This window comes from Epinephelus fuscoguttatus, linkage group LG23 (assembly GCF_011397635.1).
Source record: "Epinephelus fuscoguttatus linkage group LG23, E.fuscoguttatus.final_Chr_v1".
NCBI lineage: Eukaryota > Metazoa > Chordata > Actinopteri > Perciformes > Serranidae > Epinephelus > Epinephelus fuscoguttatus.
Window position 1 is genome coordinate 31,293,496 of NC_064774.1, and position 20,397 is coordinate 31,313,892.

General features: G+C 40.1%; 1 protein-coding gene across 1 annotated transcript in view; it reads left to right on the forward strand.

Annotated features, from left to right (window-relative positions):
* eml3 (EMAP like 3) overlaps positions 1-20,397 on the forward strand; it is a 77,706-nt gene that overhangs the window by 977 nt on the left and 56,332 nt on the right. The window lies entirely within an intron of this gene.

Here is a 20,397-nt window from a genome sequence, read left to right on the forward strand (position 1 = left end):
GGCATGAGAATTAATTCACTCTATGGAACAGTGTTGTTAAAAATGAACGGTATGTAAATTACGATTGGCGCTGGTGGAGTTGAATGAGTTCCTGACTGTGTGCAGGGGTGTAGCAACGCATTCTTGGCCCTATGCATAAGTTGTCTCTGCGGGCCCCCCCACTCTTTCTCTCTTGATCCATGCCTCTCTCAAGCACCTTTTGATTTTTTTCCTCTAAAAAGTCAATTGGCTATTTTCCCCTTAACTTTCTTTCTTTTCCTTTTTGGAACCCTGATTTCCATTTCTTTGAAAAGACCCAACAGTATATGTAAGAGCTGCAGCAGCATAATCAGTAGCCTTCTTTCCACATATATTGTGCTGTAGGGCTGCTCCAAAGTCCCTTCTTCATGCTGCCTTTACATTTTTTTGGCTTTATTAGTCTGCTCTACCCACTAAGCAACCAGGTGCTCTGCCTTTACATGTGTGCGATGTGCGTGACATGTAACACAACTTTACCGTCCATGTTATATGGCGGCTGATCTCGTCCTCTGCTCGAACGGTAAAGAGCTCCTGGGCCTCATTGTTTACCTAATTTTCTGACATTTTCAGCTGCTGCTCTTCCTCTTTGAGTTAGCTGCTAACTGCTAACAGCTGCTTTTTATATCTCCTGTGGTTGTTGCAGGCATAACATGTCTGCTGGCTATCACTTTTATACAGAGGTCATTTTTGGCGCTGTTACTATCTCTGATGGCAGTAAAGGCGAGACAACTCTGTCCTCTCATTCTGTGATTGTACCTTTTATACAGCACGGTGAGGTGGTGTAACAGCGTCAAATTCCCACCTTGTAGAGGCAGTCTAAAAGGGGTTAGTCACTCACTCAGCTCTAGCTGCATTTAGAGACAGACCATGATCTGCCTTTAAGGGATGAGAGGGGCCTCAGAGAGCTTTTGCACAATGTTCAGTCTCTCAACTGATCTGTTCAGTCAGTTTAATTTAGGTATGGCACTAATTCCATAGAAATAAAAAAAAAAACTGCAAACAAAACCAAGCTTTTCATTCCAGGCTTTTCAAGGACTGTAACTTTTTTTCCCCACCTTCCTTCATCTGTCTCAATCTGGAGTGAATATGTGAACTGGCAACAGAGTTAGTTAACTTAATGAAACAGTTCGTTTTGTAAATGTAGTCTGGCATTGCTAATAGTTGAACAAGGTCCTGGCTGTATGTTTTCAGCAGCCACATTAACAGACCACCCGCAGAGCTGTCAGGGGATCAAAGAAAACTGTCTGGCTCAAGGTACAAAAAGTATAGGGTATGCATTACGGTTTGCTCCACATAGGATCATTTAACAGACTGTCCGTGTTTGTGCGAAAGCAGCTGACTCCTAAACTGAATTGAAAAATGAGCATGTCTTGCTCTGCAAGTCAAGTTGACTTTTTTGCAAACCATGCAACAATCCCGGGTGTTTCAAAGGCTCTACCTGCTCTGCCCACACAATGCTGACTGTTTAACAGGAGCTATAACACTGTTGCATAATGCTGCTTTTGTTGCACATCTGTAGGCCCTGCTGTTGCACCTTATGTGCTGATGCTGTGTTTACTTGTCTTGTAAATTGTGGGGCGGCAAGGCACGGGGGAACAGTAAATATCACATGGGGACGCTTGCCAGCATCTGTGGGTAAAGGCTGCTGTAGCTCAGTGCTGGAGGGAACTGAAGTGTAAAATACAGTGTAGAGGCTGCCACTCTTCTCAGTGAAGCTCTCTGTCTTTAATTATTTTGTTGTAATGCCTTATAATAAAGGTGATTTAATGGCTTTGAGAAGCTATGATGTGGGTGTACTGATACTGTGCAACCCTGTTATATACATCTGCTCCTTCCTGTGTGTCACTGTCAGCTGACTGGCTTGCACCATATCATGGGTCAGATGATGTGAACAACTCACTATTGAGGTTATTGATGCACCGACAAGATATACCAATATCCAATATTTTCTCCTCCCATATTGTCCATTATTTGCAGGCGTTTTAAAACAAAAACATTTATGTAAGGCTTTTCTTTTTACATTATTGATATATACAGTATCACGTTATAGTAAAAGTATGCAAAGTTACATATATATTACTAAAACTGATGTAATGGACTGTGTTTCACTGCTCCTTTATGTGTTACAGAACTTTTCATACGAACTAATATCTCACTGTTACTTTGTCACTACAGGCAGCTTGGAATCATGAGCATAATTTGGACAGCATATTTTGTAAAATGAGCATACTGTACTCATACTATATTTGAATACTGGTACATCTTTAGTTGCAGTGGATACACACAAAGCAGTTGTCAGAAAAAATGCCAAAATGTCAGCATTATTCAAACCGTGAATACTACACATTTGCATGTTATTATATTGTATGTCACTCTTTGCCATTTTGCCTTGCAAATTTTTGGCACTGTGTCTCTTGGATGCCTGCTGCTTAAGGTCCAGCACCTGGTTGCTACCCTTTTATAAAGTTCTGACCTCACCTGAGTGCTGTGGGGTTACACGCCCAGAAAGTTCTCAATTGTAGAAAAATAAGAAAATAGAGGTATAGAGGTAAAAAGAATTAAACGTTGTTTTTTTCTGGAGTTGATGATGGAAGTGATTAGAAAGTGAGCAATCCTGTTTCCTTCTTATCTCTGATGAGAGTTGTGCATGTGCAGTACCCAGTGACTTTAGTATTTGATGACTGTTAATAAATAAAACAATAGGGGCAAGTAAAAGTTGACTCTAGGCAAGTGACCCGCTTGGCCAATGGGGCAGTAAATCTTCTATTATCAACTGATTTTGGTACTCTCTGGAGTTGGTTTATGGTGGTCTGCAGTGGACTTAAATATGGTAAGAGGATAAGGGGATAACAGGTGGCGTGGAAGGCAAAGTTCACAAAAATTAATGGGGGTAACAAACCACAAAAAATGAGCATGTCAAATGCATGTAACAAACCACATCTATCATCTGCTGTGCATTCAGTGTATGTAAATGTAAAATGCAGTTTCATAGCTTAGTGCTGAACAGTATAAAAACAGGAAGTAAAGAAGTAGGGAAAGAAGTAAACAGAGCAACTGATTACTCATTAGTTTGGGAGTCTTATTATGTTTAGTGTGTCTTCTATTTATACAGAATTTAAAGACACATTTGTCAATGATCTGCTGAAGTTGATGAAGTTCTGTTCTGATGAAATTAGCCTGTTTAAGAAAGACGCACTTTCGTCATCTGTACACCCACGTATATATAGTCACTGTTCTTTTGTTTAGTTCCCTGTATTTATTGCAAACAAACAGGAAGCTAAAATGCATCATTTCCTGTGAGCTACAGAGAGTTTTCCAAGAAAAGATCTACAGGCACCATGCACTGAAGCTGTGCTCCAGTTGCATACTAATATTTATGCATATACTGTGCTAATTCTTATTGTGTACATCTTTGAAGGAAGAGTGCACTCACACTTACTCTAAATGCCACAATGAATTATTCTCTAATAGTGCCAGCATGCAGAATACTATCTCAATTAAAAATGTGATTAAAATAAAATAAACAGTCTAAATTGGTATGGTAAATGAAATTAACCTGTGTAGATGATACACTAATGAGTTTAAAGAATGTGAATTTGGAAAACATTACCAAGTGTGGCTGTGGCCATCAACCCCACAGCCACATGTTGACAATACAAAAACACACACTGAACATTTCAGACACCTCAAAAATACAAACAATAAAACAAGCACATAACCCTTAAAATAAAAATGCAAGTACAAAGACTGAGTAAAAAATAAGGAGAAAAAGGGTCTGAGAGATAAGTTAGCATTAACCACAGTTGAATGGTCTTTTACAACATTAGTGTGGTGGAAATAGAGAGGCCATGCAGACAGTCATTCAGCCATATGAGATGGGGGTTCTCCATGTAGTTGATAAAAGGTTGCCATATTTTAAGGAAAAAATGTATCTTCTTCCGTAGTGAGTAAGTTATCCTCTTCAGAGGTATGCAAGTGTTCACTTCTGAGAGCCACAATTCAATTGGCAATGTTAGATCTGACCTTCATCTCATCACAATACATTTTTTTGGCATTGTCCACTGGGGTTTCTGTAAGCTTGATGGATTGTCTATGTATAATATTTGAATTTAAGAGAATGCCCAGAAGGCATATCTCAGGATCTATTGGGAAAGTAACTCATGAATTGTGGATAAAGCAACACAGATTTCCTGCCAAAAGCCATGTAGTTTATTACACTGCCAGGTGGATTGGAGGAAAGTGCCCTCAACTAGACCACATGTAAAGCAAAGGGATGAGAAATTGGTTTATACCCATGTAGTTTCAAAAGAGTGAGGTAAGTCTGATGGAAAAAACTGAACTGAATAAATCTATATCTTGACTTTAGTGTACACATAACTAAATTGGTATTATGCTGTATCAATTTTCTCCCCCACACGTACACATAGCACCACTGCTACAGAGGTCCCTCCATAGTACTCGATCAAGGTTTTTTAGGTGGGTAAAATATAATATAATTTTTTAGGTGGGTAAAATATAAATATATAAATATGAACTGGGGGCGTGCCAACTGACATCTACTGTTGGTAGCACACTAACTATGGATAAGTGCCTCATACAACCCAACAACAACATTAAATAATCGGAACTATCCCTTTAACTTGATGCGTACTATGTTATCATAAATGACTAATGATAACTACAACTAAGAAAATAAGAAGTTGTTTTTAGGCAGAATTCTCCTTTAATGTTGTCATTTTTCAGTGTGAATAACAATCATATTTGGGACACAGTGCATGTGGTGCAGAGATAGCAGGAAGTTGCATCAGCAGATGGCAGCTATTTCAGTGTTTTTCCCAGAATGTTGTAATAGTGCTTCTTTTCAGAAGAGCAGGCATGCTGTTTTTCTGGAGTCTGGAGGTAGACACTCACTGTCTCTGTCTGTTAGGGCTGTGTATGGAACCTTCTGGGTGCTGACCGAAATGTGTTTGTCATACTGGGTATGAAAAAATGACAAGTAAAGAAAGCTGGCAGCAGTTGTCTGGTTAGGGTCACAGTTTTGTTGAGTTATTTTTTGATTGGTTAAGTTGAAAGTTTCTGATTTTACGCAGAATTTTGCCAAATTTAAACACTTGTACTGAAAATTAATCTGTTCTTTGACTTATTTAGTTGAATGACAAAGTGACTTTGTAGAAGAAGGTGTTGATGAAAGTTTCGTTTCGTCAATGTATCAGTACTGAAACTCTTATATAGTAGCAAAAATTTTCAAATGATATGCAGCCCTAGTTTCCTTGTATGAAGTTCCATTTGTGCTGCCACCAGACATATAAATCAGAAAGAACAAAAACAACTCATCGTGGACTTAAGCTTAGTCCCCAAAGATAAATGCTTTCTGGTTATTAAATCAGTAACTTAAACCTCATCGCTCTTCACTCAGTGAGATCATCGCTCTGCAGAGATTTATGTTCCATCTGCAGTCAACAGACGAGCTCACTGTTTTGTTATCTGTATGCAGAGCAAGCATGGTCTTGCATAATGTTGTGTCTGTTACAACCAGATATGACAGTCAAAGCTGCGACAGTATGTTGACCTGCTGCCAGCGCTGTGAGCTTGCACATGTACCATCTCCTCTGGCTTTTTGACAGTTATTTTTAGGTGCTTTTATCCTCTAAGACAGTCGTGCATTTTGCAGGCGTACTGTATAGGCTGACTTTGAATCTGTGTTTACTGAAGAATCTAAATTAAGAAGCTTGACTGCTGGAAATGTTTTACCTAAAGCTCTCCCCATTCATCACAGCTGGATTAGCCTGTTTGGGGAGCCCTGGGGCAAAATATTTTTGTTGGACCCCTTCATCCAGCTCCCACCTATTTTATTTGATTTACTAAGCACAGTTTTATTTAGTACAATGCAAAGTGGCAAAGTGTGCAAACAGTATAAACTAGAGTAAAAAACTAGGTTTGACACAGGTCTGGTGGGAAGCTCCAATATGTCTTATTTAAGAGCCTGACTGATGACTTGTAAAAGATAATAAACACTAAAACTCTTACTCGTTTGATATGACATGACATCACCAGTCCTGGCTTCTCACTATTGGCTCCCTTTTCAATAAGGATTGATTTCAAGATTTTATTGATCACTTTAAAAGTTTGTCTGGGTCCGGCCCCAAACTATATAACAGGAATGTTGACCCCATGTCAACCAGTTCCAAGCAACAACCTCTGGCCCACAGACACTCATGTTAAGTAATTTACAGCAGGATTCAACATGTTTACAGCCTGATACAAAAAACAGCTTTCATCCCAGGCTGCTGCAAAGGCCTCAGCCTGTATTGGGTGCACACTCTACCAGGTGAGGAAGGGGTCGCCCTATGACAACAATATCTTAACACTAATGTTGGCTAGGTAGCTAACACAAAGCTACGTTAACAGAGAGTTGACTACATAGTTAAAAACAAATGTACAATGTGAACGCTGATAAAAGCACATTCACCAGCAACACTGAGTGTCCCTAACCAATATTAGGGGCCATACACATGCCGTGTTTGTTGCACCCTAAAATTCATTGTTTTCAGTGTAGATGTGCGGCAGGTGCGCTCAAATACCAGAGTGACATTGTCGTGGTGCACACATGTTCCCGAGCATCTATTTTTCATGGCTGCGCCGGAGATAAACAGAGTTCAACTTCAAGGGTAGGCACAAGATTTATGTACGGGACCTGTCCTCATGTTTTCCAGGCGTTTAAAGATGTGTATGACTCCTTACTCTTCTTGCCTAAACCTAACCAATCCAGTCATCCAAGGAAACGATTAGGCTACTAGCCAATCATAGGTAGAGTAGGGTAGGTCATTCCTTGGCTATCCTAAGAAACACTGATTTGCACACTGTGCACCAGCTAACAGTGCTGCTCATTTGGAATGAGGCCCACTGCTGGTAATGCCGCACTGCCACTGTGACAGCATTGCTGCAGACACATTGTGGCCACCCTCCGTTCTTCCTTCAGGTGTCCCTGGTGAGTAAGCAGTTTCATTTTGAGCTGAAACACCCCTTTAGCATTATTAACGATGTTAGCACCATTATCTGTACTTACATTGCTAACTGTGCTAACAGAGCTAACAGTGATAGCATTGTTGATAGGGGTTGGAATCACCAGAGGATCCATGGTACAATATTACTGGACAGAATATTATATATTACGATTTGAAATATTTTATGATATGCTGAGTATTACAATAAAATATATTCCGTTACCTTTTTTTAACTGTAAATAATGTCCCCAAAGGAAAACTTTGTCAACATCTGTTTTATCTAATAATTTTTGAGTCTGTTTATTTCACTTTTTTGTAGCAGCAAAATGTATCCAGTGGACTTACGAGGCAATTGATCATATTATTCTAGTAGGCTACCTAAAGTTTAATTTGTGTTTATAATATTAATAATTTATATAATGCAAAAATTGATACATGGCATTGTGTGATGATACGATATTGTCACACAAAAATATCACAATACTATGCTCTTTTGATTTTTTTTCCCAGACCCTCACAATAAACAATGCTAAAGAAAAAATCAGAATCTAGCTGCCTACTCACCTGGGCTGTCTGAGGGGAGACCAGAGGGTTTGCACATTTCCATAGCAACGCTGGATCGGGGAGACGCTACAAGCAGTAATTGCCAGATGAGCAACATCACAAGCTAGCTCCCACCAGGCCCGAGTGGTGCGTAGTGCAGCTAACTTAAGAGCAGCTAAATTAACCTATAGATTGACATGCATTACTAGTCAAAATTATGTTGGACAGCTAAGCAAGTTTTTTTAATGTGGAGCTTCTTCTCTCACAAACTATCTTTGACGAATACAGACACCAAGCATTTTAATCAGACAACCCATGAAGTTGTTGCAGTAAACATGTTAGCAAATGTTTTCTCATTTACACATTCAGCAGTTATATAACACACAGAAAATCATCATTTAGAGTTGTGTTTGTGTCACCTGATGAATGTTAGTCCAACATTCACTCTTCTTTTATCTCTGTTTTGGTCTCCACCAACTCCAGAGAAAAATATCTGTCTCTTTAACTGCTAAATGCTCACTTGTGTTCACCAGCTAGTCTTGAGCTGTGTCTGTCCGCTGTAAGCGGTTGAGTAGGTAGTGTACAGTGACTTTATCAGAGCTTTACCTCTGAAAACAGCTTCCTGCTGCTGTCACTCTTGGAAACAAATCTGATGAGATCTCAGTTGTGGGCTGGAAAACCAAAACAATGAACTAAAACAGGATGAAAGGCTCTGTAGAGCTGCAGAGTTGTTGATAACTTTCAGTGGGTTTGTCTCTTCCAGCAACATTACAAAGAATCATTTGATGTATCATGACTGTAAAAATATTAATTAGTGCAGCTTAAAGTGAAGGATTTGCTGTGGAGGTCTGTGCTGTCCTGCAAACACCTCATTTGATGTTGAATGTTTACTGATGCCGAACACAGTGATTCAAATAACAGCTATGCACTACTCAGCCGTGCAAATAGTGCAGTTCCAGTGCAGCGGGGGGGAAGAGAAAGTGTTTCACAGATACAATGCTCTCTGTTTCACTTCTCAGATGGGACCTCAGACACCAAGTGCAGGGGCGTACAGGATGTTGAGCCGTGGCAAGGCATCAAAATTCAAAGAAGACAGCGCAACGTGTGCTTTGGGACAAACGGTGTCTGTAGGTGGTTGAGGTCATTATGTAGAACCCTTGGGTGAGAGGTAGAGAGAATGAGTGGGTGGACACTGTGAGAATATGTTACATTTGATTGTCACACAGCTGCTGCAGGTGACAGGTTTGCTTTTTGAAGACTGATATTTTTGATGCATTTAAAAAAATAAAGCAGTGTTTGGAGAAGCGGCAGTAACCCAAATGACAAACAGATTTAGTGTAGATAAAGAGTAAAACCAGAGTGCATGCTATGCTAATTATATCTGCTGCTTCCACTCTACTTCTGGCTCTAATCAAGCTGGATGAAAAGGGAAGTTTTTGTAAACTCATACATCAACCAGTTGGACAAGAAAGACTGTGAAGTTGTGCAAAGAGTCTCAACAAAAGAGTCCGATCAGTCCAAGAGTGTGTGGCTGTGCAGCTGTCAGGCAGCCAACCTCCCACAAGACCTCGAATGACCCTGAGCCTTTCAGAAAAGTGAAAATCAAATAGAGGATTTGTATTCCCAGCTTTGGAATGAAATTCTTTTTCTTTTTTAGGATCATTGGATACTTGTGGCTTTTCATGCCGAGTACCACCAAACTCTCTGAGGCCTCGTATTCACTTGTAGGAGGTGTGATTCACCAGCAAAATATGTTTTTTGGTAAATTGATCTGATTCATTTTCCTTCACAACCTGAACCTTGAATTAATAATTTCTCACAAAGTTACCGGAATTCACTTTGATTTGGAAGTCAGTTTTGAGAAAGTTCATCTGTATGTAGAGAACTTATTTGAGCTGTAGTCACATTCAGGTATATTAGATAAAAGCTACATGATGGCTTCATGCATCACAACTTTCACAGGTATAAACGGGGCATTGCCTCCAAAGCTCTCTCAGGTTATCTTTATATATCCATGGTGCCAGCAATGTCAGCAGAGCTAATGGTCTTAACCAGGGGGGGTGGGCACTACGCTTATGCGCCACCGCTTTCCCATTATCAGTGGTAACTACTGTATAAGTGCAGTGCAAAGTGGCAGCCATTAGCTAACCAGTGGGATACACACATGCACTAATATGCAGGCATGGACTGTCTACCACAGCAAAGATGAGAGAAGCTTTGTTTGCCGGAACCCTAACTCACACAGAGAAGTGATCATCATTATATGTACAACCTTCAAAGTTGACTCAAAAACATCAAGCATATGGACACTGGCTTGTTAAAAGGTAAGTTTTAACACATCCATAGAGGCCATATGTTGTTCTTTGTACCAGGCTGTTAACATGTTTATTTATTCTGTAAAGTGGGGCAGTTTAACATGAGGGTTTATGGGGGTTTATTCTGATTTGGAGCCAACCTCAAGTGGCCATTAGAGGAACTACAGTTTGGCACTGGTTCCTGGCTTCATTTTTCAGCCTCAGAGCTTGCTGCTCGATTTTGATGTTAAAATAGACATAACATACAAAATCTTCAGATTTTATTTTTAGTTTTTGGATTTGAATTCATCAGGAACAGTACTGTAAAGCTCTAGAATACCCTCAAACCTAAATAAATTAATTAAAATAATGGGGCCACACTAGAGTTTAACTGTTTTGCACAGTACTCACAAAACGAAAGTTATTTGGGACTGAAGTGTCCGAATTTAGGAGCTTAGGTTTGACCATTTTAATGGCCTAAACATTCTAAACGTAAAATGTTTGCAAGAGCCAAGAAGACGAAATAAGAATCTCTTGTCCACCACGTTTGATTTGCATGCATACATCATTCCTTGTCAGTTCTTCTGCATGCTGCTACTTTGCGGGCAGGAATGTCCGACGCCACCGCCTAAGTGGAAACTAGCACATAGAGAAGCATTTAGAGGACTCGCAAACATCGAATTGCTGTCCAAAAATGCCAGAAAGTGTGGCCAAAATATTATGCATTTCTCATAGTAATTTTGACATTGTGTAGTTTTACGATGAAGTCTGAATATTAAGCAGAATTCCAGTGAAGTTGCTGTGAATTGAATGTGGATCAAATTCCTGCTTCCCTGAGCTGTTGCCAGACAGCTATGAGTCACCGCAGTCTTGGCTTGTAACTGAAAAAATGAAAACAAGAAAACCAGAAGCTCAGAGTAGAGCGGGAATGCAATCATGCGTGCAGAGTGTGTGTGTGTGTGTGTGTGTGTGTGTGTGTGTGTGTGTGTGTGTGTGTGTAAATGCTGGTGTCTGTTAGTGTGTGTTTGTGTTCCGGTTCGACCTTTACAACAGTCTTCAAATGTACTTTATCAGACCAGTGTTGTCGTTTAACCTCATGAAATCTGATATCAGCGATATTTATTTATTTAATTTGAACTAAAAAACTGATCAAATCTTCAATGCTAAACGGATTCTTTCTGGAAAGACCTTTATCTGAAGTACATTCATTCAACATTTTTAGGAGATGCCACAATCATGATAATTATATGTTAATGATTTATTGAGGTAAACAGAAATTATCCAGGTCATGTCCACATATGGTACGATATTGCCCTTTGTGTTTACATGCGTGTTTGTACAGTAAGAATGTCGCCATGATCTCAGAATAAATAGCAGGGTTTTCTCAACCATTGAGCCCAGTTCAGACCAAAGATTCGCGACGAGGCAAGTTTAAACATGCAACTTCTTGGAATGCGGCATTCTGCAACATTCTAAAAACCTGCTGGTTCACACCATGCAACTAGAGGAAATGGTGTATCATCTCTATGCAACAACTCTCTATACCTCTGTTTTGATTTGCAGCTTTTCAGGCTTATTTTGTGTCTGAATATAATTTGTAGCTTCTTAAAATATGAATGACGATAGTGATTGTGTTATAATATCTACAGTTGCATTTGTAGTAGTGATGAAATGGCGAAAGAACACAAAATGAGCACCAGATGGACTGTATTCATGTAAATAACCAATGCCAATTAATCAGTTAATGAGAACGTCTGAGTAGGTGGGGCATAAGCACATACAGTGAGCAGCAGCAACGACCCACCGTTTGACACCGTCACACTGGGAGGATGAAAACAGAGTGCTTGGTAGGGACAGAGTAACTGCCGCAGTAAGTGAACATGCTGTCTGTGGTCATTTTGACTTGACCAACGGACTTCGCTACAAGCAGGGGACGTGCTTAACATTCTAAAGCCAGCTGCCAGCAATTTGACCAGTGGAGCTGTAGGTGACACCATCAGCTAGCTTGAGTCGAGCTCACACAGGTCAGTTCACACCGCTGCAGCTTTTTTCTAAAATGTTTTAAAATAGTGTTGTTTTATTGGGAATCACTGGTCTGACTTGGGCTTTATAGGACCTGGCTGCAGCGATTCTCCCTCTTTTTTTTTTTTAAACCTACGCACCGCTGCTTACTTGCACAAGTCCCAAGAAAAATAAAACAACACTTCAAAGACAACACAGTGTAGCTTACTGGTAGCCTGCAGTTGCACTTTTGATTGGAAGAGGTACAGTCCTGGTAATTGTCAGCTGGCTAATCCCTGGCAACCAGCCAAAATGTCATTGTCTGTAGTTTTACCTTCCAACAACTTCATCCTCTACTCCATAAATCCAACAGTCCATCCCCTGGAGCCACCTGCAGCACACTGGTAGCATTATGGGGATAACTGTAGTGATCCTGAAGATTTGCTCAGCTTTTCTATTAGTTGCATGAGGCATTACGTGGTTTTGTTTTGGGTTTTTTTGTTGTTGTTTTTTACTTTTTAAAAAAGTTAATATTTTGAATATTTTGTTCATTGCTCTTTAAAGGGGTGTATTTGCATCATTATGCTATTATATAATCATTATACAAGTGGCGTAATATTGTCCTAAAATGACAATGATATAATTTGTTGCAATTATTTCTGTGACAGTATATCCTGCAACAGAAGAAAATATTGTGACAGGTCTAGCTGTGGGTATGTTGCAGGTGGAATTTGAATGTATAGGAGTTGCCCTGTTTTTTGCTAACATTTGTATTCTGTCTGTATCTTATAATGTAAAACGCAGATCAATATGACATTTACTGAGTGCATTTATGCTCTAATGGAGGGCTTTAAGGGAGCCCTTCTCATGTAAAGGATCAGGGTTAGGAAAAAGCATACACCTATTCTAATGAGGTGGTGGCTCACAGGCAGACTGCAAAGATCTTTACTTTACATTTGACTTAAGGCTGCGGTAGGCAGTTTCATTTTGGCTATAATAGACCTTGGGCATATTGTAATTCAAGTGGTCTGAGATAAAATTAGACGTCTGCCCCTCCCCTTGGCTCTGTTTTCAGGCTTTAGAAAATCTAAGCCATGAGAGCGTTCCCACTGTTTTACATATGCAGATGCACATGCGTGTCCCTCAGGATGGTAAAGCCTGATTCAGTGACGGAAAATCCTGCAGAAAAGTTGCTATTCCGGCATTGGCAACAACTGCCTGCACTGCAAAGTTACCCAAAACAGGAAGATGGTCCAATCAGAAGAGAGTCTGAATGAACATAAACAAAAAAAAACCCTTGTCAATATCGGTAAAGATGGAGAGAAACTGGTGCTAATAGTTTAGCCTTCTGCTAGCTGGAGCTAAAGGCTCACTGCTGTGGCTTCAAGTTTATGTTTATGTAGCTGATGTTAGCTAGAGCCTTGAATCACAGTGTGTCCTCCACCTCACTCCCCACAGCTACAGACCACTTTGTCCGGAGGAGAGTGGGTAGCAGCTCTGGAGACGGACCCTGAAACAGCGGACAGAGCAACCCAGATTCAGCCAGCACAAACCTCAGTTTCAGGGGTCCAGACTCCCTGCTGGATCAACAAAATTTCTGTTGCTGCCGTTACATGTGTTAGACCTGCCACCATTCTGTTTTGACACTCAATGCTGGGGGCTTTGAACTGGTCCAATTTTAGCTGACACAGCCGATGACCAAAGGTCTGTCTCTAGAGTTGCTGCCTGCTCTCCTCCGGGTGATGCAGACCACAGTGGCAGGGAATGAAGCGGAGGGACTGTGATGTGGCTAGCTAGCTAATTATCAAGGTTGAACTTTGGGTGCAGTGACAGTGTGAGCTTGCTGGCTGAACGCTCTTCTGCCATTTTTTTTCTTTTTTTTGCCATTTCCAGATTTCTGCTATCCCAGCTTTGTCACTTTCACTGGTGTTGTTAAGTCTGTCACTATAGCCAAATCATCGGGATGTTACTTGTTCCATGTGACCAAGCAGTGGTAACCATATCAAAATTTTAGGGCAGAACAATTAATTAAAATCTTATGAAAATCACAATATGACCTATTACAATTTTCAAATCATAGGAAGCTCAATATTTGTTTAAGCCAAATGTTTGTCAAATACCATTTTAAGTGAAATATTGTCATGCTGCTGAGATGTCCTGGCCTACACATCATATTCTACAGACTTAAGAAAACCCTTTTGTTTGGTACAGATCCCCGAAAAAACTATAACACATATAATTATTTTTCTTAAAAATTCAGCCCTACAAAATATTCATATATTCTCATGCACATGCCTTTTCAAAAGCTGCAGTGCTTTCTGTAGAAGCAGAGTTGGGATTTCTGGCACCTACTTCCAAGGTGCATGGAGAGTGGAACAACAACTTTATTATCAGATCAACGTGTTTCGACTTATGGCTTCCACCAGGGTCATCCTGAATGTAATTTTGCAATGCAAGCTTGACATAACATAGTCTATAATAATGGAAGTAGAACAAACTGAAAATCTGTTTTTGCAAATGTTTTTGGCCTAAATTCTGTATTTGTTTTGACTTGGATGGTTTAGTTTCACTCATTCATGTTCAGCTTGCAAAACACAATGGCAGCACTTCAGAGAGCATTACTTTGATGTTCTTAGTGCGGCAGTTTACCTCACATGAGGACATTTTCTTCTAAAACTGCTTCCTGTTGGACAGTACAGGTAAATTATGAATTACTTTTGAGGCCAGTGAGTAACTGGTGGGCAAGTATGTTAGACATGTGATGACAATTTTCCATGCTTCACCAAAAATGTTTTTAATCAGCTATAATGACATTTAGGTGTTATTAGTCTTGTGACAGCACACACAACACATTCTGAAAGTCAGTCTGAAAGGAGGATGGTAAGCAACCAGAGAGTCATATTTATAGTCTGCTGTATATTAAAAGGACTGTCACTCACTGTGACTGTCCCAACATGCACTTTGAAAAGATGAGACAGCCTAGATAGTGAGGAGACACTTAAATGTTGGAGTGTAAGCCCTTCAGAAACCTTTAATATATTATTATATTCAACCTTCACATTACTACTGCCACTACCAGTGAAACCAGACAATAAAACACTCCATTCATCTAGTCCATGTATAAAACCAGCTGGCTAAGTATAAGAAGCTCTTTTACAGCAGGAGTGGGTGTGGTGCTACCAAACTGCCAGTCATGGCCTCACCATAAATACAACATTGACTCTGTAAAAAAAGAGTTTTCCCCAGATGGAGTGCACAGAAACAGAACCCAGGAACATTTCTGATATGCTACAGTGTGTCTTGACTAAAATACAACATGCTTTGGACCTCACTTGTGTTCTTGAGGGTCCATATTTCTCAGCAGTGTGGTATTTATATGTGTGAGCAGCAGTTGCAGATGGATCCAAGCTGGTTGGGGATGGTTAATAGGTTTTTTCCCTGAGGGCAAATGCAGTAATAAACAGAGCCTTTGGAGGGAAACTCTAACTTCCTGTTTGGTGTACCTTCCTGTAGAGAATTGACCAGATGTAGACAGTGTGATGTCACATCCAGATATTTCCAGCTGAGCTTGATGGTAGAAAATGTTCCAGTTACGTTACATGTCAACAAAAAATCTCTGTCCCTCAAACCTCGAGCAGCCTGGGTTTCTTGATAGGGTTACCATTTATAGATCAGCATCATACAGGGAGAAATGACATCATATCAGTGTCACAGATCTCAGTTTCTCCACGCACCAATCTGTTGTGTATTTACTGCTTTTCACATCTGTCATCACAGACATAAACAAGAAGAGAGAAGAGAGGCGATGAGCCACTCCACTTTCAAGTTTCACTGTTCCAAGTTACTTTAATCTAAAGCAGTGCTAATTTTGGCACCAGATTTTGATGTAGTTTTAGTCTTTTGACAGAGCTATACATTAGTTAAAGTCAAATTTCAGTCCTTTGATTGTTGTTAGATTTAGTCTAATATTAGTCAACAGTATAATGCTTTTTGAATTTTTATGTATTCTGAGGTTTTTGAGGCTGTGGCTGCTATGATCTGTTTTGCGTGTAGTTAACATGGGAGTAGAGGAGTTGCAGTAATTGGGTCATTCTTATGCTTCCGTGTGGACTACAGTGGTGGTCGGAGGCATTATGTTTGAACTCTGTGCGCCTTCCATCCCATCTGTTGAACGTGATACCTCAAGAATGGCTTGAGGGAAGTTCAAATTTGGCACAAACGTCCACTTGGACTCAACAATTAACTGATTAGATTATGGTGGTCAAAGGTCAAGGTCATTGTGAGCATGTGTCTGTCTTGTTCTTATGAACTCAATATCTCAAGAAGGCCTTGAGGAGATTTCTTTAAATTTGGCACAAACATGTACTTGGATTCAAAGATAAATAGATTAACGGTCATAAGTCACCCTGACCTCACAAAACATGTTTTTTGAACTCATGAATACGCTAATTATGAAAAAAAATCCCCAAAATCTTGGGTGTCCATCTTAAACTGTGTTGTCAGTCTATCGCATCATCATCTATTTTTTCATCTAAAAAATTGATTAAATGTGTGTGGTTCTTGGCGAGCCTTGCTGTTACTGTGTTATCTATAATTCAGTGCTAGCACATTTATTTGGAACTGCAAATAAACAGAATTTTGCATCATTTACTTTTTTTGAAGTTGGCCCTAGGGTAAAGAACAGTGGGTTCAAAGGTAAAAATGCAAAGGGTTTATCCTCATTGACGTGCATCTGTCTTAAAGATTTTGTTTGCTACACTACATTCAGTTATGACATTATTCCATCTCCTTCTTCTTGTCTCAAGTTCTTTATAATATCCCCATGATGTTCTCGTCAGACCTTTAAAAGCTTGTATGTAAGTTGTGTATTGTGGCTTGTGACAAACAAGACTAGGTCAAAACCAATGGCTGGACTGCGTATGTAACTTTGGTTTTTCATTTGAAACAGGAAGTGGTGGCATTCAGTCAGTCACAGACTTTCACTCACAGCGATGGCCTTGCTGTTGTGGTTCAGCCAAAAAATTCATGTAAATAAATGTTGAAAAGAAGAACAATAAACTTAAAGACACTCACACAGCTTTCTCTGGAGCTGTACCAACTGATCGAACTCCATTCACTTCAAAAGAGAGGTGTAACCTCACTCACTCACTCACTCACTCACTCACTCACTCACTTCAGCAGTTACACAGCTTGCCTCATGTGCTGCAATCCAGCCAATAATCTTAACTGTAGGTCCACCTGTAGTGTTTTCCGCCAGTCGTGCATGTGTACACTCCAAGCGACTGTTCACTGTCTTGGCCAGTCTCCAGCTGACAGCACTTTCTTTTATGAGCCTGGGTGTGTGTGGCAGATACAAGGTAAATAAATGGTCTTCAGCAATACACAATATAAATCTCCAAATTTTGAAATCTTCTCGTAACTACTGTAGACTTCTAAAATACTAAACTACTAATTCACTACTGTACAATAAAGTAAAATAAAATACTGCTCTTTCTGATGCCGATACCAATATATGCAGAGAACATCATGTCCCTCCTTTTGTGGAACTGACACATTATTATGCCTACTTGTAGTGTGATGGCCCTGGTGACAGATGTAGACATAAAATACAATGCTACAATGCAGAACAAGAAAACGACTTTAAATTAGATAACATGTAAAACATGCCATACTTACTAGTGTAACATTTTCAAAGAAAACTTTAAAATTCATCCCATCTTAATTGGCTAGGATGATGGTCTCCCTAAGACAACCCTGACAGTAGCCAACACCAAGGCAAATTCGACCTATTTCAAGTAATTAGAGTCTCATAAAAAAGCATACTTTTGTTGGCCTGTCATATCAACAGAAATGTTCAGGCCGATGCTGATATTTAACTTTAAGCTGCCATCTGCCGATACTGATGATGTGTGGATATTATTCTGCATCCCTACTTTGTTATGAAAGCTAAATCATGTATTGTTATGATCAAATAAATCAAAGCGAATCTCTGGTGATTTCGTTCTAAAGTAACCCGCTCGTCTCGGCCTGGAAGTGTGGAAAATTTAAAGCTTCTAGTCAACAGTCACACTAACAGTTAGGGAAAAGTTAAAACATTACAGCGGCACTGCTTAACATGAGGATTTACTCATTGTGAGCTGGAAACAAACTAACAGCTCTTCAGTTCATATATTTATAATGTTTGCAAGTCACACTGTTGACCCCCTGCTCGCAAAATTCAACTAAATGGTTGCTGTCTGGAGTCCCACAGATATAAAAATGCACGCCTTGGCTGCTCACACACTATTGCTCAGGAGGGAGTGATCTGGGTGGGCGGGGGAGGACATGTGACGAATCATGTTTGTCAGTCTTTTTTTTTTTTTTTTTTTTTTTTAAAGTCTGTGAGAGGGTGAGAGCCAAAGGAGAAAGCAAGAGAACTGAAACGCCAAAGCGAGTCGCATGCTGGTGCCTTAAAAACAAGACGTGACAATTAATACTCGATGTTGTTCATAGAATCACTTTATACAGCCCACATGGAACAAACCACGATACATTAAGTATAATCAATATATCGCCCACCCCTACTACAGTGAGCCTGTTTCTTGCAAAATTTCAACAGTCCATAACAGTGGGGCCAGCTGGTGAGAGTTAAGCCTCAAAGCTTGGTTTGTGTCCAGGCTACAGAAGTGATTTGACATGCATGTGTGTGTATAATGAAGCTGCAGCTCATGAGAACTTCACAGCACAGGAGAAGATGGTTAGACTGATATATGATCTGTTTTGAGGATGCTTGAATTGGCTTCTATCCTTCAGAGCCTCCAGCCAACATTTTGGGAAATGCATTTGTTCATTTTGTTTCCAAGACTTAGATGAGAAGATTGATTTCAATCTTGTGTTCTACAAACCAGAAAGTTACAGATATACAGTACATCATTATGTTGCCACCATATGGAGATGCTGGGGCAAATGTCATTTTCTGCTCTGTTTGGTAGTGCAGTTTAGTTGTGGGACAGACAACAGTGGAATAAAGCTCTAATGGGTGGCTGTGACTCAGAGGTAGAGCGGGTCGTCCACCAATCAGAAGATCAAACCCTGGCTCCTCCAGTCTGCATGTCAAGTGTCCTTTAGCAAGATACTGAACCCCAAATTGCTCCCGATGGCTGTTCCATTGGTGTGTAAGTGTGCTAAAGACTGAGTAGCAGGTTGCACCTTAGTGTATGAATGTGTGTGTGAATGGGTGAATGTGACTCGCAGTGTAAAAAGCGCTGTGGGTGGTTGGATGACTAGAAAGGCGCTTTACAAATGCAGGTCCATTTAATGTCGATTTTGATTTACATTTAAACGACTCTGTTTAAATGCACGCACAGTAGGAGGTTGACAAAATGGAGCCAAAAGGGAGAGGTTGAGACCTTCTTCATGCTGGCTCCTGCCCCACTGATCAGCTCTGTAATGTGAAATAAAAACAGAAAAAACAACATGCAAGTCAAGCCTTACAAAAGACAATCCCCACCACAACAACAACAATTTAAATTCTCAATGGCCGCAACCCAGCATGAGCCAAAAACAAAGTGAGAACATGGTTTACCATAAAGTTTTAGGAGAAATGTGTCCATCCATCACTGTTTGACTGTTGGAGTTGAATGGGGTTCATCTAAGTTTCAAAAGGGAAACTTGTTTATTTGCTAATGATGCTGGGTCTTTGATGCTCCTCATTGACGGAGGAAGACTCTTTTTCCTCTCAGAAGGAGGAGGCCCGCAGTGGGAACGAGCCTTTAGCATGTGTTTCTGCTTTTCTCAGCCTTTTCCATCCACGTTTAAGCAACAGCCTCACAAAAGGAGGGTTGGAATGTTTTAATTGTTTATCATCAGGTAGTGCTTAGAGACGAGGGTTTAGGATGGCCAGTAATGCTGCAGCCACTTTCTGTTAGAGTCTGCACAGCCTGCAGGAAGGCAGTGTGTAGAACTCCACAAGGTCCTGTGATACTGAAGACATACCAGCTTGCACTATTACATTCCTGTCAATACTATTTGCGTGCAAACTCTTCTTCCATGTTTACCTGTTGTCTTTAATGGTATAACCACACATTTTCCACCAAAATCAGAGCTGTGTACGCGGCTCTGCAGCAGATGAGTATGCCTTTCTGTCAGTGTGTTTTTTTTCTGATGTGTCTCGTTTAACTTGACAAATGGGTCAGAAAACAGGTTACTAAACAGTAGAAAGCAGCATGGAGGCCAGTGGAAATGTTACGTTGGTTACTTCTTTTTATATATCTGTTACCTATTTAGTCTCTCTCTAAAATGAATGATGTTAGAATGCTGCTTGGATGGAGATGGACAAAAAGGGCAGAAATTAGGGTGCTCATCTAAGTGTACTATTGCTATATCTGCCGGTTGAAGCCAATCAGACCTGGAGCCTATAAATACCCGTGACCACTGCAGAGTCATTTGACCAGGGAGTCAATGCTGATTGTAACCTTTCCCACTGAATAAAATAAATATTATTGAAATATGCTTAAAACTCCTAAAATGGCAGTAAACATGCTGGAATCACTTCACCG